Here is a 25,009-nt window from a genome sequence, read left to right on the forward strand (position 1 = left end):
TACCCGCGTTTCCAAGATATCCGCAAGGAGACTGGCCAGTAAAGGAGGGAAGTGAAAGAAAAGTGAACGAGTGGAGAACCCAGGAGGGATGTGAAAGAAAAGTGAACGAGTGGGGACCCCAGGAGGGTTTGACCATGGGGGAAGGAGGGTGTCCCTGGTCCAAGCACCTGTGGGAAGGTCTCTGAGCAGGAAGGATTGACTCAGTAGGGAGAATGAGAAGGAGAGTGATTGAATAGGTTCAATTTCCTTGGAGGGCTTGGTAGCTGGCAATTTAGTATGAGATTAGATGGTGAGAGAACATGGCTAATGGATTGAGAAAGATTGAGAAATAGGAGTGGAACAAGTAGATTGAAAAGGCAGTGTGACAGAGTAGTAAGTGAGGAAGTTGAACCACAAGGTGAGTGTGGAAAACCAAGACTCTCCTGGTACCGGGGATCTCTGAGTTTGTTGCTGCCAGAGATGGGTCAGGGAAAAAGTAAGTCCTTAGACCCAGGGGCTGCGGATTGTGTGAAAAATTCACAGGAGTTTAGGGTATCTGGGAACTTTGAGGGGGGTTCTCAGGAAGGGAGCATTCCTCAGGACAGCCCACTGGCGATGATACAGTTTTGGGATGGAATGGGAATCCTGAAGGGGAAAAAGTAAACGAAAATGATTAAATATTGCATGTTTGAATGGACATAGGAAATGATACTGAAAGATATATTGGCCTAAGTTTGGATCATTTGAGGATTGGATTTGCCAGGCTCTAAATATTTATGTGAATTCGAAAAACCCTGTTAATCAGGAGGCGAGTGAGTATGCTGCCTTATGGAGTCCTGAGGGGAGAAGTAGGTTTATTGTTCAGAGGCAGGAAGCTGGGGGTTGCCGATGTATCCTTTATTAACCAAAGGGCAGGTGGTTAAAAGGAACAGGCAGGAGCCGCGGGACCCACTAAATCAACTCCCACCCCCTTATGGACAACCCAACCAGCTAGCTCAGCCACAGGCCCCTGAGAGTCCCCCAGTAAATCCAAATGCACCTCCTCTTCAAGAGGAGCAGGTGGCACACAGAACCAGAGGCAGAGGGAGACAAGGGGAGGAAAATGATGGAGATGAGGGGGAATCAAGGGAGAATCAATTGTACCCACTTAGAGAGGTTCCCACAGTTAGCGTTCAAAAACACATAATCATGGAGCGATTATATGCGGTGCTTTTTATTAAGAGCTCTGGGAATCGGGGTATATTCAACCCAAATCTGACTCCGACCATACATCCGAATTGATCATGTTTTATACTCTATCATTACATAACTTTCATGTTAATTATTAAACTTATATTGTTCTATTGTGTACATAAATTTAGCCCCTCTCTGAATTTCCAACATAGTTTCTCACTATTCTTCTTATGGTTATATAATAATTACATTTAATTACTAAACAATCATCACATCTAACAATTATATAATTTATCATACTGCTTACGCAGGTGCAGTTGATCTGGGAAAGCACAATGCCTAACATTTTAGATTCTATCTTTAATTTTTCCAGGGTTCCACTATCATTCTCCCCCCTTTGAAAGCATTTTCACTTCACTATAGGTGTAAATGTTTTCACTTGATACAGTCCTTTATTCCTCAGTTCGTACTTGGTTCTTCAAATCCAGGGTTGATGAAAACGTTGTCATGAATGCTGTTACAGTAAACTGGAGAACCAGAAGATGGTGGGCGTGGATCTCGTGTTAGTGCCTTTATTATCCTCTGTTTCCAGGATGTTTTCTTCTGTATCTCTTCCTTTAAGATGCTGTAAACTAACCAAATTGCTAAGAATACCTAAGAATACAATTAGTAAGATTATCACACTCTCAATGATAGATTTAATCCATGAGCTCACATTCCACCCTAATCCTTTAAAGATTTTTTCCTAACCAGCTTGTAGCCAAATCCTTTTGCTCTTCTTGTGCTTCATGATCTATTTGTTTCAACTGACTGATGTCATATTCTACATCTGCAGTTACATTTGGGATATGAACGCAGCAACGATCAACTTGTCCCTTTAAAAATCCACATACTCCATGCTCTTTCAGGAGTAACATATCTAGGGCCAATCGATTTTGTAAAGTCATTTTTGTGTCTGCTTGTAACTGTATATTTAATTCTTTAAATCCTTCCCGGGTGACTCTTGCCAGTCTACCTACCTGACCTGTAAGTTCGTACAGCATCTCTCTGCTCTTATAGTTTGCTATAGGACCAAGCAATGACTCTAGGGCCCATCCAAATTTCACTCCACTAGAGGGTTCTTGCCAAGTGTCATCTGGATTTTCATTGTCTAGAACTTCTCGTCTTGCTCTTATCTGCAGAAGTTCATGTTTTCCATTAAATGGGGACTTTTTCCAAATTGGACATAAGGTTGGCAGGCCTAAAGTAATCTCCTTTACTTTCCCGTCTACAGGCAGATGTGTTGTCCAGGTACCATCACTTGCTGCCCATACAAATTGTCCTGGACCTCGGATTGTAATCCTGGTACACACTATAATTACTTTATAATTCACTCTGCCTTGGTTATGTTTGATCCCTCTGCAAGCACAACCAATTTGTAGGGCTATTTGTAGGGATACAGGACCCCAATTTACCTGTTGAATTGATTGATAAGGCTCCAGGCAGTAGTGGAGGTGGTGTCAAATCACAACTCCGGTGCCCTAAAATTGCTGGCTAGGCAATATTCACAAATGCGGGCGTTTGTGTACCAAAACAGGATTGCCCTAGACTATCTGTTAGCAGAAGAAGGAGGAGTTTCTGGCAGATTTAATGAATCTCAGTGCTGCATAGAAATTGATGATTATGGAGAAGCTATCACCGAACAAGCGGAGGAAATAAAAGGGGTGGCCCATGTGCCAGTACAAAAGTAGAATTCAATCTTGAAAGCAGATTGGTGAGATAACCTCTTTGGAGGTGTTTGGTGGAAAAAGCTAGGATTCACGTTGTTATGTTCAGTTTTGGGACTTTTGTTTCTGCCTTGTATGATTCCGTGTTTTAGTAGGCTAATTCACTTGTGATTCAAGGGATGCAGATTACAACAATGCCTCTAGATCCAGAATCAGCAGTGAAAGGAAAACCAAGATCTATCATGGTAGTAAGAGCTAAATCGACCTGTGTTAAAGAACAAGGAACCGATTAACTGTGGCAGGATCTGGAGAGACTGAAATAACCGAGGAAATGCTAACCAAATTTGAAAAAGAGTGTGAAAAACTAAAGGCAGCGAGAGAAATGCTAGAAAAGTTTGAAGTTGAAATGAGACAACGAGAAAATCCAAATTCTGAAGAATATAAAGGATATCAGGGCACAGATTTTTAATAAAGCACAAATCAATGATGAAGAAGAGAAATGGGGGATTTGTGGTAAATAAGTATGATTCGTGCTGACAAAATTAAAACAGTAATCAATATTCATACAGTAATTAATATTTGGAAATAATAACACAGTTAAAAACGTGTCATGCCAAGAAAGAAAGGGAGAGGAGGGGTTCGACCCCCCACTTTCCTGCAGATGTTCAAAGCAGGAAAAAGCAAGAGATATCAGGTACTAAAAATTAACAGAAAAAAAGGAAAATCTGGTTGGGTCCCAGGAAAATGCCAGCTATAAGAGATTTATTACTTTGAAGCTTAAATATAATATTATGTTCGTTTTGGCTTGCATTATGCTAGCTTAGTGCACATGCGTAACCCAAAAGTGAATTAAAAGACATCGAAGAAGAGGAGAGCCTTCATCCAAAGATGACCCCCAAACACGGGTGCGACCACCAAAAGAATGGTGGAGCATGCGTGGTAAAGGTGGTGATGAGGGCGGAGGTAGAAGTGTGATGAATCGAAAATGGGAGGAGATGCCATTGGCATATGGCATAGAAGAGGACAATCTTCAATTGGCAAGCTTGTTCATGAGGTGGCAAGGGTCCAAGAACCTTGCAACCCGTACCCCACGGTTATCTTTTGCTTATGCACTATTATTGGAACCAAATGATCCCTTATTTTTAATCAAAGTGTACTGTCAATATTTCAAGTGTATCCAATTTTATATATTTTCTAAACTATTCAATTAGATTTGCTAATACCTCTAATATAGTTGGGTTTTTCTGATGATGGGGTAATTGGGGAAACATAACAATGAGCACAAAGCCTTTATTTCTGCAAGCTCAGGGATGCTGGGGGGATCTTTGCACCATCAGGCCGAAGTACAAGGCTCTGGATCCTCCAAAGGAACAGAGCCAGCCCCCTTGAGTGGGAGAAGGTGCGGCCTCAGTTGCAGCCCCGGGTGCCTCCTGTGGGCCAGGGCACGGCCCTGGCTGTAAATGTGTTGGGCTGCAGCACAGGGCCAGGGCGGAGCTCAGCAGCCTCATCAGAGCCCAGGGCCACGGCCCTTGCCTGCCGGGGCCCGAGCCTGGCCCGGCCCGGCCCGGCCTGAGCAGCCCGGCCTGGCCCCAGGGGATGGGCTCCGCCTGCCCACTGTGCCCGCAGGCCGGGCCCAAGGCTTTGCAAGAGGCTTTCTCTCAGCTTTGCAAAACCTCGGCCAAGTGACCCTTTGCTGTGCTGAGAAGAGTAAAGAACCCCCTCAAATGTAACCCCGCTGCACACCTCATGAGGGATCCCTGCACACCTTAGGAGTGGCCATCAATACTCCTTTGTGATTCATGAGGGATCCCTGAACCCCTCAGCAGGGACCCCAAAATATCACTTTGTGCCTCATGAGGGACCCCTTCACCTCTGAGCACAGACCCCAAAATATCACATTGTGTCTCATGAGGTTCAGGCCCAGATCATCCCCCAGAAGGCAATGTGCCCTCAGCCCAGGGACGCTCAGCATGGGCTCCCCCAGCCCTCGGGACCCCGCCGCTGGTCACAGCAGCCCCTGCCTGGCTCCTGCCTGCCCACACCGTGGCCATCCACGGCTGCTCCTGGCCATGGAGCTCAGCCTGTGCTGCTGCCGGGTGGGCTTTGCTGCTGCTGCTGCCACCCGGACACTGGGCTGGCAGCTCCATCTCTTTATTGCAAGAGAAGAGCTCATTCGGGAAGTGCTGCAGTGCCCGATTTCTTCAGCCCGACTAGCTGTCAACACCAACACCCAGAGTGGGCCGCCGCCAGAAAACTGTCAGCTCTGGGGTTTGGCTGTAGGGCACAGCTGCTTTACAGCACAGGTGGACTGCACTGGGGTAGGGACAAGGAACACGGAGAGCTCTTCTGTATGTTTGTTCCCTGCCGACTCGGCGACAGAAAGACACTGAATTAAAGCCATACACCGATTTCCAAACTGGGGAGGTCCCTGGGGAGGACACAGTTCAATTGGGAGAAAGTGAGGGTGGAACACAAGGCAGGGAATACAATGTTTAAACCAATAGGGGATTACAGGGGAGGAGGACAACTTAAACAAACCAATAGGGTTTCAAAGGATAACTAATTGATAGGGAAGTATCTAGAGAAAGGGGCAGACTTGGGGAGGGATTGACATTGAATGGGAGGAGGAACAGGAAACAAAAGGGCAGGTCTTTGGGGAGATGGACAACTAGGGAAAAACCAGCAATACAGGGGGGAATCGAGCAACTCATTGGAAATAAAATATGGTATAACAATACCAAATAAGGGGGTGTGATAAAACTGACTACTGGAACCGAATTACAATCAAAAACATGCACCGCAACAGGGAAGCTCTCAGTCAGGGCTCTGGTGAGCGCTTCCAAATCCTTTCCAGCAACAACAGAAGGTCAAACTTGCCCTTATCCCAAGCAAACAGAGTGTTCCCCAACAGCAACCCATTCTGAGGTCCTCTGAGAAATGTGTATTTTATGATTGGCTTTTTGCAAATATAGCAGCCACAGGACACCGACATCTTTCACAGAGAAAAGAATTTATTGCTCTCCTATCAGAAGAAACTAACTTCTTCTGCCTCGCTCAGCCCACAAGAAGCCGGTTAGGACTAAGAGGGAGAAGTTGACGATGACCAGACAGAATCCTGTGCTTGAATGGAATTTATGCATCATGTATGAGATGCATGAATATGCAACAGGTTATTGTTTCCAAGGGTTAATCCTCCGTTCAAGTCTGTCCTTTATCGGGCTTATGCTGCTCAGAAAATAGGTACCCAGATGTCTGTAGCTCTATCTTTCTATTGTCTCCTATTCTCCTAATCCACATTGTCCAAAATTTTTATCACTCTAATAATATTGCTATTTTTATAAACATTTTATTATTAATAAAATTTAAAAATTTTAAAAACAAGTGATTAACATTTTTCACCCCTCTTCTGGGAATCAGGAACACGTGTGGTTGGGACGGCTGCACCTGTGGGAGCAATGGGGAGCGTGAGCTCGTGCTGTGCTGCACTGCTGAGCTGGCAGCACGGTGGATGCGGGCAGGACGTTCTCCGTTTCCCCCAGAGCTGGGGCCTGCAGGCACCTTGCCGCCCCTTGGCACAGGCTGTGCCACCCAACAAAGCCCAGCAGGCCGGGAGGAGAGCCCGGGGCAGCGCAGCTGCTTGGGCAGTGGCTGCTTGGAGGGACACGGGCCAAAGCCATCCCTGAGCAGCCACTGCCAGCCCTGGCCCTCCCTGCCCCGTGACAGCTCCCCCAGCCCCAGGGAACTGACTGACACAAACTCTACAGCCAGCAAAGAGATTGTCACAGTAATTGTCTGCTGCTCTTCTTCCCTGCAGTTGGTCCCAGAAACATCTCTCACACTGCTCTAAATGCCCACACATGGGCTGACCAGCCCCTCTGCTTTTCCAGTCTGCTCTCAGAAATCTGGCAACAAATCCACCAATAAATTCCAGGTTACCTCTGGGAATTGCATACTAAAATTTTCTTCATTTTTCCCAATACCTGGAATTTCCTGTATATAGTAATGCTCTTAAGGATCTCTGATACTTTTCAGCAATTTTTTTGTACTTAGACAGATGAAACAGCCTTAGTGATTTTAGTATTGGCAGGTCTGGTTTTTTTCTTAGCAAGGTGGTTTACCTATTATCTACATGTAAACTTATTTTTATTTATGGTATATTGTTCCCCAATTACTTTGACAACCTGTCATTCACTTCTTAGTCAATGCTCCATATAAGATTCAAAATTGTTCACTTTCTATCGGAATATAAAAATCTCAGAAAGCTGTCTTTTTAATTTTGATGACACACTTTCTGCCCATTCCTAGCTTTTATAATGATCCTTTTTGAAACATCCCTGAGCATAGGTAGGCTTACTTGGGAAATGCTTGGCTTAACCTGGGAATGGATTATTACTTTTAGTGCTATAAACCTACATTGCTTCAAGCTTCACAGCCACAGGCCAGATTTGTGGCTCAAGGCATGGATGCCTGTCTGAATTAAAACAATGTTTGTGAGGCAGCTGAAGAGCTTAGACCTCAGACATTGAAATTCCTGGGACGAGGAGGAAGAAAGGATAAAATTGTGTTTCAAAGGCTGTTTTTTCACTTCTAGTGTGCCAGAAGTATGGTAGACTACACATGTCTTCAAGTGTCATTTAATTCCAGAACAACTCTCTACAGTGCCAGACACCAGGACAAATTACTCAAAACTTTACATCCTAATGCATCAGCTTTAATTCTAGTGAGAGGTAGACCTTAATTCCAGTCCGATTAGCAAATCCACAAAGCAATCTTGCCGCTGTGTGAATGGAAAGAAGAGTTTGTTTGTGAACAGATGAATATGTCCCACTCAATCATGACCAAAATTTGCCTTGACTTGGAAGCAAGTAGACAAGGAGCAATGCAGTAATTGTGTTTCATCCAGTGATAAATGAGGCAAGAAGCATTAACAACTTACATGATATACAGAACACAAGTACTGATACGGCCAATAATGCGCCCACATGAAGGGATCTTCAGGGCATTCCTTTATTTCTTAACTTGGAATGGGTAGCAAAATTTATCTGATATGGAAGCAGTGTTCCTCCCCTGTTTCTCCTGGAGCACAATGTCTGTTATTTGCAGACTTCACTGCCCAGCCCATGAATGCTCTCAGGGCCAATTGCTAAATGACAGGACTAGCAAAATGCAGGTGCCACATAATCACCCCAGCACTAATCCAGCACTGCTTTGATGGTGCCCAGGAGCACAGAATGGCTTGGCTTGGAAGGGACATTTAAAGGATATCTAGTCCAATACCCTGCAGTGAGCACGGACACCTTTAAGTAGGTCAGGTTGCTGAGAGCATGAGCTTGAATGTCTGCAGGGATGGATGTCCACCTCTCTGGGCAACCTGTGCCAGGCCTTCCAGACCTAGTGTAAAAAATGGGGTCCAGTCTGAATTGACCATCTTTTAGATTGAAAGCATTCCCTCTCGGTCTGCTCACAAAAGGCTCTACTAAAAGTGCTGTCCCATCTCTTTTACAAGCCTCCTTAAGGTACTGAAACACAGCAATCAGGTCTCCCTGGAGTCTGCTCTCTTCCAGGCTGAACGCCACCAGCTCTCCCAGCCTGTCTCCAAAGCAGAAGGGCTCCAGTCCTCAGAGCATTTTGTCCCTCCTCTGGACTAGATCCAACAGGACCATGGCCTTCCTGTGTGGGGAGCCCAGAGATGGATGCATTACTCTGTCGTGGTAGAGACGGAGACAGTACAAAGCAACACACTCCATTTCCAGAAGGCTTCAAACACTGTTTTTATTCTAGCATGCATGCTCGTTCTACATTCTTACAAAGCTCATAGGTTTACACTTTACTCACTGGTCACGAGAGACAAGCAAAATGCTTCATGGACTAGGCAGTTGCAGATTTATCTTATTTATCCTTCTTTCTTTCTTGGTTTCTTTGTCAACAACCTTGGTAGGAAATTCTTTCAGGGGTAAACATGGATCCTCTTGTCAAAGTTCTCAGTGGCTCACAGAGGTCACTGTAAAACCTCTTCCACTGTACTCCAGGTGGGGTCTCACCAGAGCAGAGGGGTGGAATCACCTCCTTCAACCTTGTGGGCACTCTCCTTTGGATGCACATGGCTGGCTCATGTTCTGCCTCTCATCTTGCAGCACCTCCAAGTCCTTCTTGGCAGGGCTGCTCTCCATCCCTTCATGACCCAGCCTGTGAGATCAGCTGGGCTGGGACTGTGTCACAGCCCTTGGACAGGGCAGCTGGGCAGGACGAGCTCCCGGCCAAAGAAGGCAGATCCCACTCCCCACACAACTCCACCCTGGCCCTGAGGTCACAGCAGGCTCTGAGGTCACAGAGGTGCCAGAGCCCCGTGGTTGCACAGCAGCACAAGGAGCGAGCAGTCAGTGCTTGAGCACAACTGTTGCGGCAGCAGCAGCGGCGGTGGCAGCAGTGGTGCTGACATTGGGACAGCGGTGTCAGGACAGCGGTGGCAGCAAGAGCTGCGGGACTGGCAGAGGGCAAGGCAGCATGGCCCTTGCTCTGCGCCTCTTCCTCCTGCTCCTCCTGGCCGTGGCCCTGCCTGCCAGGGCTGCCCAGGCTGCTCCGCTGCAAGCGCGGCAAGCAGGTGAGCCGGCAGCCTGGCTCCCCTTTCCCGGGACAGCGCTCCCTGCTCCCCGGGAAGCGCTGGGGATGGTTTTCCCCAGGCCTTCAGGGAGGGTTTCCTCTGGGGGAGGGAGAGAGCCCCCAGGGCCCTGGGCTGGCCCTGTTTCCTCTCCAGGGATGTGTCACAGGGCCTGCAAAGAGGGTGGAGAGTGACCAGGAGCCTGCCCAGAGCTCCCCAGGCCCCTGTGCAGCTTTGACCTTGTGCATTCACAACTGGCACCCACAGCCTTACATGACCCCCTTGCAGTGCCCATTTCCTAAAGGCAGTGGGGGATCCCAGCACACCACAGAAATGTCCTGGTCTTTGCTCTCTTCTAGACTGGAACGAAAAGATGGCTTACATGGAAAAGCTGGTGAACGACAGTATGAAGACTCAAGGGCATGGTGCAGGCAAGTTCTCTGTTTTCCTTTCCTGAAAAATAATCAGTGTCAATGTGACAACGGCTCATTCATGAGCCTGCACCCTTAACATAATCTCTGGGTTTAAAGAAGCTGTAAATATTGCCCTTCTCCCTTCTGTGATACCACAGGATCGCTGTCAGTGGGAGGAAGGAGCATTTATCTGTCCATCCTCCTCCCATGTGCAATGCCAGTGTGTCCTTCTGTGTGCTCTGTGCAGCCACAGAGAAGAGCACAGAGGGAAGGGGCCGGACCCAGGGCTGTGCCCCGGGGCTGAGCCTTTCTCAGCTCCTTTGCCGGCCCCAGGGAGCCTGAGCTGCTCCTGCTGCCACTGCCAAGCCCTGGCCCTGCCTGCGGCTGGGTTTGGAGCTGCTGGCATCTCCAGGGAGTCCTTTCTGCCCCGACTGCCCTGCAAGGGGCTCCTTCCATCCCAGTGTGGGGCCACTGCAGGCACGAGGTCCCCCTGGCCCTGCTCCTGACTGGAAGGCAGAGCTGAGGGAGTGCCTTGGAGGGCACCAATCACCCAGGTGCCCTCACTGCCACTTGTGCCTGAAGGAGAAATGGAACTTTCCATTAAGGTCCTCCTAAATGGAAGAACCGAGACATAGGAGACACGAAATCCTTGGACGCAGCCAAACTTCTGGACCAGATGCTGAATGACCTGGAGAGACGCCGTGGTGGGTGCATTTCCCTCAGCCTTGTCCTGGGGCTCAGCAGCCGGGGGCTTTGGCTGCACATCTGGACACGCCGTGCCTGGCACAGCGGGAAGGGATCCATGGCAGCCTCGCTGCCCCGCTGCTGCTTCCACGCCCTGCAGGGCTGTTTGCCAGCCTGGCCTGGCTGCAGCTTCTCCCCAGCCTCTGCAGGAAGACATTTGGCATCAGTTCACAGGCAGCCCAAACTGCACCACGGGCCATCCATGCCCTGAGATCCCCTGCAATTTCCTAATCTCCAGTCAAATCAGGTGTAGGGGCTTTTTCAGTCAGGGAGGGCCCTGGCCCAGCCCTAATAACCTGGCTATTTTCCTGATCCTTACCTATGACTTGACAAGTATTTTCTCCTGAAGTTGCCACCTCCTGCAATGATTCCATTGGATCCAGCTGTGCTTTTTCCTTTCTCAAGCGATGGAGCAAAAGTCCATGCAGATGGGGCCATATCCTGTAGGAAGCAATGGCTTTGTGCCAGCCACCGATGCAGGAAAGGATGAGATGCCAGACATGGGCACAGGTACAGGAGATAATTACTCCACTAGGCTCAGCCCTTGGCGGGGCTGTGGGGCGGCAGCTCTTTCCCCCAGGGCTTGCCTTTGCCCGGCCCGGCAGCAGCCAAAGCTGGAGGAGCCTCTGGAGCCTTGGAGGCCTCTGGAGCTCGTTCACAGCCTCGGGGAAAGGGGACCCGTGCACCACTGTCCCTCCCGCTGCAGCTGCTCTGGAGCTGGCCCTGAGTGCCCAGAGGCCCAAGGCACAGGAGCAGCCCCGAGCGGGAGCCCTGCCGCGAGCCCAGGGCCAGAGCCAGCCTTGGCTCCCGACTGGGCAGGGGCTGCACTGGGTCCTGACAGGGCCTGACTCTGTGCCCTGGGCTGGGGCAGCTGTCACGGGGCAGGGAGAGCCAGGGCTGGCAGTGGCTGCTCAGGGATGGCTTTGGCCCGTGTCCCTCCAAGCAGCCACTGCCCAAGCAGCTGCGCTGGCCCCGGGCTCTCCTCCCGGCCTGCTGGGCTTTGTTGGGTGGCACAGCCTGTGCCAAGGGGCGGCAAGGTGCCTGCAGGCCCCAGCTCTGGGGGAAACGGAGAACGTCCTGCCCGCATCCACCGTGCTGCCAGCTCAGCAGTGCAGCACAGCACGAGCTGACGCTCCCCATTGCTCCCACAGAAGTGCTTGGCAAGTCAGACACTGACGCCCAGAATCCACGGAAAAACCCAAGAATTATCTGCCCCCAGGACGTGCGCAGGTCTTGCATGATTGGCACGGTAGTGACACTGTTCACTGTGCCAATTTCCATGCTGCTGTGCTATGTTGGGTTCCGGTGGTGGAAGGGAAAGAAACGGTAAGTTGTTGCTCATCTCTACCCACCAGAATCTTTAAAGGCCGCACACAGTCAGGGAACATTCAGGGATCAGAGAAGCTGCAGTGTCGGTATGGCCAGTCCATGGCTGTCCAAAGAACTCTGCTGAGGGTTCTGCTGCTGCCCAGAGCTTTCATTGGCCTCTTAATTGCTGGGCCTTGTCCTGGTAGGCCTGCTGGGACTGCAGCCAGTGCTGGCTCCCACTGAGCCTGCCTGGCCAAGAGCAGCCCCAGGGGCACAGGGCAGAGGCAAAGCAGGGTGGGGAGGAGAAAGAGCAGGGACGAAATTGCCCTTGAAAGGCAGAGGCGCTCTGGGGCCCGCTCCTGGCCAGGGAGCCTGCCCAGAGCCGTGCCCTGCTCCCCGGGGCCTTGAGGGACAGCTGTGCAGCTGGGCCAAGCTGTGCCAGCAGCTCCAGCCGTGCTGGGGAGCCTTGCCAGCTCTGGGTCCTGCTGTGCAGGAGGGTTCCTGTGTGCCTCTGGCAGCTGGGGCCTCAGCCAACTCCTCTCTCCACAGTCGCGCTGCCGCCGCTCCAGCATCCCGGCCGAGAAGGCGTGCCTCTCCCTCGCCCCCAGAGAGCCCAGAGACCGTCGCCTTTGACAGCTCTCACACGAGGCCTTGGCAGCAGCAGTTGCCCAAGAAAGCAGAGCACCAGCCCTCCGTGCCTCCCCCACGGCCCCCCAGCCCAGCCTTGAAGCGGAAGCCTCCCGAGATCCCCCCACCTCCTCCCCTCCCGAGCCCACCGCCCTGGTCCAACTAGGACTGCAACTGAGCCAGCCACGCAGGGCTTGGGCCACCAACAGCTTGGCCACCTGCCCTCCTCTACAATGAGCATGTGTTACCTAAGGGCAACAGCCAGAGTCAGTTTTCACACTCTTGGACCTTCAATAGGAAGGGCTGAAGATTCTTCCCATGCCCCTTCTCATCCTTTACCTCTTTGATTTTTATACAGCTGGGAGCTGGTTGCATCTCTTAAAGACTTTATTAGCACTGCATGTTTTGCCGTACCTTTCAAGGGAAAAAAAATAAAAAAAAATTTCAGTTTTGATTTCATTTTTAGTGTGGTTGGGCTGCTCACATTTTCAGCAATTAATTTTCCATGGTATTGCTTCCTTTTTCCTTACTATCCATAAAAAGTTCATCTGGACATAAAAATCACCAGCATTACTGAGATTTACCTCAAAGCCCAAATAGGGAATCTAGCACCAAACATTCTTCCTGTGTACTGCACAACAAGAAATATTCAGAGGAAAATATAGTTGCAGGTGAGGCTCGTGGAACTCCCAAAATACTGAGCCTGCAGAGGAGGCAGACAGCCCTGGCAGTGGCTGAGGGGACTTCTCGTCACAGACTCCTCTGAAAGTGTGTCACTCCAGGAGGAGAAAGCATTTAAACCTGTGCCTTACCTTCCTCCTGTGCTAAAATGTAAGGCTCCTCCTGAGCTACAAACAATTCTTCATTCCTCAACAAAGCTACTCATGTTCTTGACTTACCTTAAAGAGCAATAGCAAATGTGGTCAGAAATTTCTCATCAAAGCCTCTTTGCAGAGAAACGCCGCCATATGTGAGAAAATAGTTCTTAGCATCAATTCACTCAAAAGAAAGCCAACAATTGAGCAGTGCTTTAAATGAACTTGAATTCTCTTTCCTCACCTATCAGCCGGATTGGTTTTATGGTAAATAGGTATGAATTTTGCTGCCAAAATTTAAACACTAATTAATATTGATACAGTAATTGATATTGGGAAATAATAAAGCAGTTAAAACGTGTCATGCCAAGAAAGAAAGGGAGAGGAGGGTTTCCACCCCCCGCCTCTTTCCTGCAGATGTTCAAGGACACGAAAAAGCAAGAGATAACAGTTATTAAAATTAACAGAAAGAAGGGAAAATCTGGATGGGTCCCAGGAAAATGCCAGCTATAAAAGATTTATTGCTTTGATGCTTAAATGTGGTAATATGTTAGTTTTGCCTTACATTCTACTGGCTGGGTGCACATGTGTAACCCAAGGGTGAGTTAGGGACATCAAAGAAGAGGAGAGGCCTTCATCAAAAATGACCCCCAAAGAGAAAAGGAGGCTGTGAGTATCACCAGGTTTTGGGTCTGGGGGGTGGCTGTATGCATGTGTGAGTGTGTGTGGAGTATCTGAGACAGAGGCTGGGCAGTCCTGCACCCCTGAAGCGGGTGAGGCCTCCCGGTACCGCGTTTCCAAGATATCCGCAAGGAGACTGGCCAGTAAAGGAGGGATGTGAAAGAAAAGTGAACGAGTGGAGAACCCAGGAGGGATGTGAAAGAAAAGTGAACGAGTGGGGACCCCAGGAGGGTTTGACCATGGGGGAAGGAGGGTGTCCCTGGTCCAAGCACCTGTGGGAAGGTCTCTGAGCAGGAAGGATTGACTCAGTAGGGAGAATGAGAAGGAGAGTGATTGAATAGGTTCAATTTCCTTGGAGGGCTTGGTAGCTGGCAATTTAGTATGAGATTAGATGGTGAGAGAACATGGCTAATGGATTGAGAAAGATTGAGAAATAGGAGTGGAACAAGTAGATTGAAAAGGCAGTGTGACAGAGTAGTAAGTGAGGAAGTTGAACCACAAGGTGAGTGTGGAAAACCAAGACTCTCCTGGTACCGGGGATCTCTGAGTTTGTTGCTGCCAGAGATGGGTCAGGGAAAAAGTAAGTCCTTAGACCCAGGGGCTGCGGATTGTGTGAAAAATTCGCAGGAGTTTAGGGTATCTGGGAACTTTGAGGGGGGTTCTCAGGAAGGGAGCATTCCTCAGGACAGCCCACTGGCGATGATACAGTTTTGGGATGGAATGGGAATCCTGAAGGGGAAAAAGTAAACGAAAATGATTAAATATTGCATGTTTGAATGGACATAGGAAATGATACTGAAAGATATATTGGCCTAAGTTTGGATCATTTGAGGATTGGATTTGCCAGGCTCTAAATATTTATGTGAATTCGAAAAACCCTGTTAATCAGGAGGCGAGTGAGTATGCTGCCTTATGGAGTCCTGAGGGGAGAAGTAGGTTTATTGTTCAGAGGCAGGAAGCTGGGGGTTGCCGATGTATCCTTTATTAACCAAAGGGCAGGTGGTTAAAAGGAACAGGCAGGAGCCGCGGGACCCACTAAATCAACTCCCACCCCCTTATGGACAACCCAACCAGCTAGCTCAGCCACAGGCCCCTGAGAGTCCCCCAGTAAATCCAAATGCACCTCCTCTTCAAGAGGAGCAGGTGGCACACAGAACCAGAGGCAGAGGGAGACAAGGGGAGGAAAATGATGGAGATGAGGGGGAATCAAGGGAGAATCAATTGTACCCACTTAGAGAGGTTCCCACAGTTAGCGTTCAAAAACACATAATCATGGAGCGATTATATGCGGTGCTTTTTATTAAGAGCTCTGGGAATCGGGGTATATTCAACCCAAATCTGACTCCGACCATACATCCGAATTGATCATGTTTTATACTCTATCATTACATAACTTTCATGTTAATTATTAAACTTATATTGTTCTATTGTGTACATAAATTTAGCCCCTCTCTGAATTTCCAACATAGTTTCTCACTATTCTTCTTATGGTTATATAATAATTACATTTAATTACTAAACAATCATCACATCTAACAATTATATAATTTATCATACTGCTTACGCAGGTGCAGTTGATCTGGGAAAGCACAATGCCTAACATTTTAGATTCTATCTTTAATTTTTCCAGGGTTCCACTATCATTCTCCCCCCTTTGAAAGCATTTTCACTTCACTATAGGTGTAAATGTTTTCACTTGATACAGTCCTTTATTCCTCAGTTCGTACTTGGTTCTTCAAATCCAGGGTTGATGAAAACGTTGTCATGAATGCTGTTACAGTAAACTGGAGAACCAGAAGATGGTGGGCGTGGATCTCGTGTTAGTGCCTTTATTATCCTCTGTTTCCAGGATGTTTTCTTCTGTATCTCTTCCTTTAAGATGCTGTAAACTAACCAAATTGCTAAGAATACCTAAGAATACAATTAGTAAGATTATCACACTCTCAATGATAGATTTAATCCATGAGCTCACATTCCACCCTAATCCTTTAAAGATTTTTTCCTAACCAGCTTGTAGCCAAATCCTTTTGCTCTTCTTGTGCTTCATGATCTATTTGTTTCAACTGACTGATGTCATATTCTACATCTGCAGTTACATTTGGGATATGAACGCAGCAACGATCAACTTGTCCCTTTAAAAATCCACATACTCCATGCTCTTTCAGGAGTAACATATCTAGGGCCAATCGATTTTGTAAAGTCATTTTTGTGTCTGCTTGTAACTGTATATTTAATTCTTTAAATCCTTCCCGGGTGACTCTTGCCAGTCTACCTACCTGACCTGTAAGTTCGTACAGCATCTCTCTGCTCTTATAGTTTGCTATAGGACCAAGCAATGACTCTAGGGCCCATCCAAATTTCACTCCACTAGAGGGTTCTTGCCAAGTGTCATCTGGATTTTCATTGTCTAGAACTTCTCGTCTTGCTCTTATCTGCAGAAGTTCATGTTTTCCATTAAATGGGGACTTTTTCCAAATTGGACATAAGGTTGGCAGGCCTAAAGTAATCTCCTTTACTTTCCCGTCTACAGGCAGATGTGTTGTCCAGGTACCATCACTTGCTGCCCATACAAATTGTCCTGGACCTCGGATTGTAATCCTGGTACACACTATAATTACTTTATAATTCACTCTGCCTTGGTTATGTTTGATCCCTCTGCAAGCACAACCAATTTGTAGGGCTATTTGTAGGGATACAGGACCCCAATTTACCTGTTGAATTGATTGATAAGGCTCCAGGCAGTAGTGGAGGTGGTGTCAAATCACAACTCCGGTGCCCTAAAATTGCTGGCTAGGCAATATTCACAAATGCGGGCGTTTGTGTACCAAAACAGGATTGCCCTAGACTATCTGTTAGCAGAAGAAGGAGGAGTTTCTGGCAGATTTAATGAATCTCAGTGCTGCATAGAAATTGATGATTATGGAGAAGCTATCGCCGAACAAGCGGAGGAAATAAAAGGGGTGGCCCATGTGCCAGTACAAAAGTAGAATTCAATCTTGAAAGCAGATTGGTGAGATAACCTCTTTGGAGGTGTTTGGTGGAAAAAGCTAGGATTCACGTTGTTATGTTCAGTTTTGGGACTTTTGTTTCTGCCTTGTATGATTCCGTGTTTTAGTAGGCTAATTCACTTGTGATTCAAGGGATGCAGATTACAACAATGCCTCTAGATCCAGAATCAGCAGTGAAAGGAAAACCAAGATCTATCATGGTAGTAAGAGCTAAATCGACCTGTGTTAAAGAACAAGGAACCGATTAACTGTGGCAGGATCTGGAGAGACTGAAATAACCGAGGAAATGCTAACCAAATTTGAAAAAGAGTGTGAAAAACTAAAGGCAGCGAGAGAAATGCTAGAAAAGTTTGAAGTTGAAATGAGACAACGAGAAAATCCAAATTCTGAAGAATATAAAGGATATCAGGGCACAGATTTTTAATAAAGCACAAATCAATGATGAAGAAGAGAAATGGGGGATTTGTGGTAAATAAGTATGATTCGTGCTGACAAAATTAAAACAGTAATCAATATTCATACAGTAATTAATATTTGGAAATAATAACACAGTTAAAAACGTGTCATGCCAAGAAAGAAAGGGAGAGGAGGGGTTCGACCCCCCACTTTCCTGCAGATGTTCAAAGCAGGAAAAAGCAAGAGATATCAGGTACTAAAAATTAACAGAAAAAAAGGAAAATCTGGTTGGGTCCCAGGAAAATGCCAGCTATAAGAGATTTATTACTTTGAAGCTTAAATATAATATTATGTTCGTTTTGGCTTGCATTATGCTAGCTTAGTGCACATGCGTAACCCAAAAGTGAATTAAAAGACATCGAAGAAGAGGAGAGCCTTCATCCAAAGATGACCCCCAAACACGGGTGCGACCACCAAAAGAATGGTGGAGCATGCGTGGTAAAGGTGGTGATGAGGGCGGAGGTAGAAGTGTGATGAATCGAAAATGGGAGGAGATGCCATTGGCATATGGCATAGAAGAGGACAATCTTCAATTGGCAAGCTTGTTCATGAGGTGGCAAGGGTCCAAGAACCTTGCAACCCGTACCCCACGGTTATCTTTTGCTTATGCACTATTATTGGAACCAAATGATCCCTTATTTTTAATCAAAGTGTACTGTCAATATTTCAAGTGTATCCAATTTTATATATTTTCTAAACTATTCAATTAGATTTGCTAATACCTCTAATATAGTTGGGTTTTTCTGATGATGGGGTAATTGGGGAAACATAACAATGAGCACAAAGCCTTTATTTCTGCAAGCTCAGGGATGCTGGGGGGATCTTTGCACCATCAGGCCGAAGTACAAGGCTCTGGATCCTCCAAAGGAACAGAGCCAGCCCCCTTGAGTGGGAGAAGGTGCGGCCTCAGTTGCAGCCCCGGGTGCCTCCTGTGGGCCAGGGCACGGCCCTGGCTGTAAATGTGTTGGGCTGCAGCACAGGGCCAGGGCGGAGCTCAGCAGCCTCATCAGAGCCCAGGGCCACGGCCCTTGCCTGCCGGGGCCCGAGCCTGGCCCGGCCCGGCCCGGCCTGAGCAGCCCGGCCTGGCCCCAGGGGATGGGCTCCGCCTGCCCACTGTGCCCGCAGGCCGGGCCCAAGGCTTTGCAAGAGGCTTTCTCTCAGCTTTGCAAAACCTCGGCCAAGTGACCATTTGCTGTGCTGAGAAGAGTAAAGAACCCCCTCAAATGTAACCCCGCTGCACACCTCATGAGGGATCCCTGCACACCTTAGGAGTGGCCATCAATACTCCTTTGTGATTCATGAGGGATCCCTGAACCCCTCAGCAGGGACCCCAAAATATCACTTTGTGCCTCATGAGGGACCCCTTCACCTCTGAGCACAGACCCCAAAATATCACATTGTGTCTCATGAGGTTCAGGCCCAGATCATCCCCCAGAAGGCAATGTGCCCTCAGCCCAGGGACGCTCAGCATGGGCTCCCCCAGCCCTCGGGACCCCGCCGCTGGTCACAGCAGCCCCTGCCTGGCTCCTGCCTGCCCACACCGTGGCCATCCACGGCTGCTCCTGGCCATGGAGCTCAGCCTGTGCTGCTGCCGGGTGGGCTTTGCTGCTGCTGCTGCCACCCGGACACTGGGCTGGCAGCTCCATCTCTTTATTGCAAGAGAAGAGCTCATTCGGGAAGTGCTGCAGTGCCCGATTTCTTCAGCCCGACTAGCTGTCAACACCAACACCCAGAGTGGGCCGCCGCCAGAAAACTGTCAGCTCTGGGGTTTGGCTGTAGGGCACAGCTGCTTTACAGCACAGGTGGACTGCACTGGGGTAGGGACAAGGAACACGGAGAGCTCTTCTGTATGTTTGTTCCCTGCCGACTCGGCGACAGAAAGACACTGAATTAAAGCCATACACCGATTTCCAAACTGGGGAGGTCCCTGGGGAGGACACAGTTCAATTGGGAGAAAGTGAGGGTGGAACACAAGGCAGGGAATACAATGTTTAAACCAATAGGGGATTACAGGGGAGGAGGACAACTTAAACAAACCAATAGGGTTTCAAAGGATAACTAATTGATAGGGAAGTATCTAGAGAAAGGGGCAGACTTGGGGAGGGATTGACATTGAATGGGAGGAGGAACAGGAAACAAAAGGGCAGGTCTTTGGGGAGATGGACAACTAGGGAAAAACCAGCAATACAGGGGGGAATCGAGCAACTCATTGGAAATAAAATATGGTATAACAATACCAAATAAGGGGGTGTGATAAAACTGACTACTGGAACCGAATTACAATCAAAAACATGCACCGCAACAGGGAAGCTCTCAGTCAGGGCTCTGGTGAGCGCTTCCAAATCCTTTCCAGCAACAACAGAAGGTCAAACTTGCCCTTATCCCAAGCAAACAGAGTGTTCCCCAACAGCAACCCATTCTGAGGTCCTCTGAGAAATGTGTATTTTATGATTGGCTTTTTGCAAATATAGCAGCCACAGGACACCGACATCTTTCACAGAGAAAAGAATTTATTGCTCTCCTATCAGAAGAAACTAACTTCTTCTGCCTCGCTCAGCCCACAAGAAGCCGGTTAGGACTAAGAGGGAGAAGTTGACGATGACCAGACAGAATCCTGTGCTTGAATGGAATTTATGCATCATGTATGAGATGCATGAATATGCAACAGGTTATTGTTTCCAAGGGTTAATCCTCCGTTCAACTCTGTCCTTTATCGGGCTTATGCTGCTCAGAAAATAGGTACCCAGATGTCTGTAGCTCTATCTTTCTATTGTCTCCTATTCTCCTAATCCACATTGTCCAAAATTTTTATCACTCTAATAATATTGCTATTTTTATAAACATTTTATTATTAATAAAATTTAAAAATTTTAAAAACAAGTGATTAACATTTTTCACCCCTCTTCTGGGAATCAGGAACACGTGTGGTTGGGACGGCTGCACCTGTGGGAGCAATGGGGAGCGTGAGCTCGTGCTGTGCTGCACTGCTGAGCTGGCAGCACGGTGGATGCGGGCAGGACGTTCTCCGTTTCCCCCAGAGCTGGGGCCTGCAGGCACCTTGCCGCCCCTTGGCACAGGCTGTGCCACCCAACAAAGCCCAGCAGGCCGGGAGGAGAGCCCGGGGGCAGCGCAGCTGCTTGGGCAGTGGCTGCTTGGAGGGACACGGGCCAAAGCCATCCCTGAGCAGCCACTGCCAGCCCTGGCCCTCCCTGCCCCGTGACAGCTCCCCCAGCCCCAGGGAACTGACTGACACAAACTCTACAGCCAGCAAAGAGATTGTCACAGTAATTGTCTGCTGCTCTTCTTCCCTGCAGTTGGTCCCAGAAACATCTCTCACACTGCTCTAAATGCCCACACATGGGCTGACCAGCCCCTCTGCTTTTCCAGTCTGCTCTCAGAAATTTGGCAACAAATCCACCAATAAATTCCAGGTTACCTCTGGGAATTGCATACTAAAATTTTCTTCATTTTTCCCAATACCTGGAATTTCCTGTATATAGTAATGCTCTTAAGGATCTCTGATACTTTTCAGCAATTTTTTTGTACTTAGACAGATGAAACAGCCTTAGTGATTTTAGTATTGGCAGGTCTGGTTTTTTTCTTAGCAAGGTGGTTTACCTATTATCTACATGTAAACTTATTTTTATTTATGGTATATTGTTCCCCAATTACTTTGACAACCTGTCATTCACTTCTTAGTCAATGCTCCATATAAGATTCAAAATTGTTCACTTTCTATCGGAATATAAAAATCTCAGAAAGCTGTCTTTTTAATTTTGATGACACACTTTCTGCCCATTCCTAGCTTTTATAATGATCCTTTTTGAAACATCCCTGAGCATAGGTAGGCTTACTTGGGAAATGCTTGGCTTAACCTGGGAATGGATTATTACTTTTAGTGCTATAAACCTACATTGCTTCAAGCTTCACAGCCACAGGCCAGATTTGTGGCTCAAGGCATGGATGCCTGTCTGAATTAAAACAATGTTTGTGAGGCAGCTGAAGAGCTTAGACCTCAGACATTGAAATTCCTGGGACGAGGAGGAAGAAAGGATAAAATTGTGTTTCAAAGGCTGTTTTTTCACTTCTAGTGTGCCAGAAGTATGGTAGACTACACATGTCTTCAAGTGTCATTTAATTCCAGAACAACTCTCTACAGTGCCAGACACCAGGACAAATTACTCAAAACTTTACATCCTAATGCATCAGCTTTAATTCTAGTGAGAGGTAGACCTTAATTCCAGTCCGATTAGCAAATCCACAAAGCAATCTTGCCGCTGTGTGAATGGAAAGAAGAGTTTGTTTGTGAACAGATTAATATGTCCCACTCAATCATGACCAAAATTTGCCTTGACTTGGAAGCAAGTAGACAAGGAGCAATGCAGTAATTGTGTTTCATCCAGTGATAAATGAGGCAAGAAGCATTAACAACTTACATGATATACAGAACACAAGTACTGATACGGCCAATAATGCGCCCACATGAAGGGATCTTCAGGGCATTCCTTTATTTCTTAACTTGGAATGGGTAGCAAAATTTATCTGATATGGAAGCAGTGTTCCTCCCCTGTTTCTCCTGGAGCACAATGTCTGTTATTTGCAGACTTCACTGCCCAGCCCATGAATGCTCTCAGGGCCAATTGCTAAATGACAGGACTAGCAAAATGCAGGTGCCACATAATCACCCCAGCACTAATCCAGCACTGCTTTGATGGTGCCCAGGAGCACAGAATGGCTTGGCTTGGAAGGGACATTTAAAGGATATCTAGTCCAATACCCTGCAGTGAGCACGGACACCTTTAAGTAGGTCAGGTTGCTGAGAGCATGAGCTTGAATGTCTGCAGGGATGGATGTCCACCTCTCTGGGCAACCTGTGCCAGGCCTTCCAGACCTAGTGTAAAAAATGGGGTCCAGTCTGAATTGACCATCTTTTAGATTGAAAGCATTCCCTCTCGGTCTGCTCACAAAAGGCTCTACTAAAAGTGCTGTCCCATCTCTTTTACAAGCCTCCTTAAGGTACTGAAACACAGCAATCAGGTCTCCCTGGAGTCTGCTCTCTTCCAGGCTGAACGCCACCAGCTCTCCCAGCCTGTCTCCAAAGCAGAAGGGCTCCAGTCCTCAGAGCATTTTGTCCCTCCTCTGGACTAGATCCAACAGGACCATGGCCTTCCTGTGTGGGGAGCCCAGAGATGGATGCATTACTCTGTCGTGGTAGAGACGGAGACAGTACAAAGCAACACACTCCATTTCCAGAAGGCTTCAAACACTGTTTTTATTCTAGCATGCATGCTCGTTCTACATTCTTACAAAGCTCATAGGTTTACACTTTACTCACTGGTCACGAGAGACAAGCAAAATGCTTCATGGACTAGGCAGTTGCAGATTTATCTTATTTATCCTTCTTTCTTTCTTGGTTTCTTTGTCAACAACCTTGGTAGGAAATTCTTTCAGGGGTAAACATGGATCCTCTTGTCAAAGTTCTCAGTGGCTCACAGAGGTCACTGTAAAACCTCTTCCACTGTACTCCAGGTGGGGTCTCACCAGAGCAGAGGGGTGGAATCACCTCCTTCAACCTTGTGGGCACTCTCCTTTGGATGCACATGGCTGGCTCATGTTCTGCCTCTCATCTTGCAGCACCTCCAAGTCCTTCTTGGCAGGGCTGCTCTCCATCCCTTCATGACCCAGCCTGTGAGATCAGCTGGGCTGGGACTGTGTCACAGCCCTTGGACAGGGCAGCTGGGCAGGACGAGCTCCCGGCCAAAGAAGGCAGATCCCACTCCCCACACAACTCCACCCTGGCCCTGAGGTCACAGCAGGCTCTGAGGTCACAGAGGTGCCAGAGCCCCGTGGTTGCACAGCAGCACAAGGAGCGAGCAGTCAGTGCTTGAGCACAACTGTTGCGGCAGCAGCAGCGGCGGTGGCAGCAGTGGTGCTGACATTGGGACAGCGGTGTCAGGACAGCGGTGGCAGCAAGAGCTGCGGGACTGGCAGAGGGCAAGGCAGCATGGCCCTTGCTCTGCGCCTCTTCCTCCTGCTCCTCCTGGCCGTGGCCCTGCCTGCCAGGGCTGCCCAGGCTGCTCCGCTGCAAGCGCGGCAAGCAGGTGAGCCGGCAGCCTGGCTCCCCTTTCCCGGGACAGCGCTCCCTGCTCCCCGGGAAGCGCTGGGGATGGTTTTCCCCAGGCCTTCAGGGAGGGTTTCCTCTGGGGGAGGGAGAGAGCCCCCAGGGCCCTGGGCTGGCCCTGTTTCCTCTCCAGGGATGTGTCACAGGGCCTGCAAAGAGGGTGGAGAGTGACCAGGAGCCTGCCCAGAGCTCCCCAGGCCCCTGTGCAGCTTTGACCTTGTGCATTCACAACTGGCACCCACAGCCTTACATGACCCCCTTGCAGTGCCCATTTCCTAAAGGCAGTGGGGGATCCCAGCACACCACAGAAATGTCCTGGTCTTTGCTCTCTTCTAGACTGGAACGAAAAGATGGCTTACATGGAAAAGCTGGTGAACGACAGTATGAAGACTCAAGGGCATGGTGCAGGCAAGTTCTCTGTTTTCCTTTCCTGAAAAATAATCAGTGTCAATGTGACAACGGCTCATTCATGAGCCTGCACCCTTAACATAATCTCTGGGTTTAAAGAAGCTGTAAATATTGCCCTTCTCCCTTCTGTGATCCCACAGGATCGCTGTCAGTGGGAGGAAGGAGCATTTATCTGTCCATCCTCCTCCCATGTGCAATGCCAGTGTGTCCTTCTGTGTGCTCTGTGCAGCCACAGAGAAGAGCACAGAGGGAAGGGGCCGGACCCAGGGCTGTGCCCCGGGGCTGAGCCTTTCTCAGCTCCTTTGCCGGCCCCAGGGAGCCTGAGCTGCTCCTGCTGCCACTGCCAAGCCCTGGCCCTGCCTGCGGCTGGGTTTGGAGCTGCTGGCATCTCCAGGGAGTCCTTTCTGCCCCGACTGCCCTGCAAGGGGCTCCTTCCATCCCAGTGTGGGGCCACTGCAGGCACGAGGTCCCCCTGGCCCTGCTCCTGACTGGAAGGCAGAGCTGAGGGAGTGCCTTGGAGGGCACCAATCACCCAGGTGCCCTCACTGCCACTTGTGCCTGAAGGAGAAATGGAACTTTCCATTAAGGTCCTCCTAAATGGAAGAACCGAGACATAGGAGACACGAAATCCTTGGACGCAGCCAAACTTCTGGACCAGATGCTGAATGACCTGGAGAGACGCCGTGGTGGGTGCATTTCCCTCAGCCTTGTCCTGGGGCTCAGCAGCCGGGGGCTTTGGCTGCACATCTGGACACGCCGTGCCTGGCACAGCGGGAAGGGATCCATGGCAGCCTCGCTGCCCCGCTGCTGCTTCCACGCCCTGCAGGGCTGTTTGCCAGCCTGGCCTGGCTGCAGCTTCTCCCCAGCCTCTGCAGGAAGACATTTGGCATCAGTTCACAGGCAGCCCAAACTGCACCACGGGCCATCCATGCCCTGAGATCCCCTGCAATTTCCTAATCTCCAGTCAAATCA

Source organism: Melospiza melodia, chromosome 10 (genome assembly GCF_035770615.1).
Source record: "Melospiza melodia melodia isolate bMelMel2 chromosome 10, bMelMel2.pri, whole genome shotgun sequence".
NCBI lineage: Eukaryota > Metazoa > Chordata > Aves > Passeriformes > Passerellidae > Melospiza > Melospiza melodia.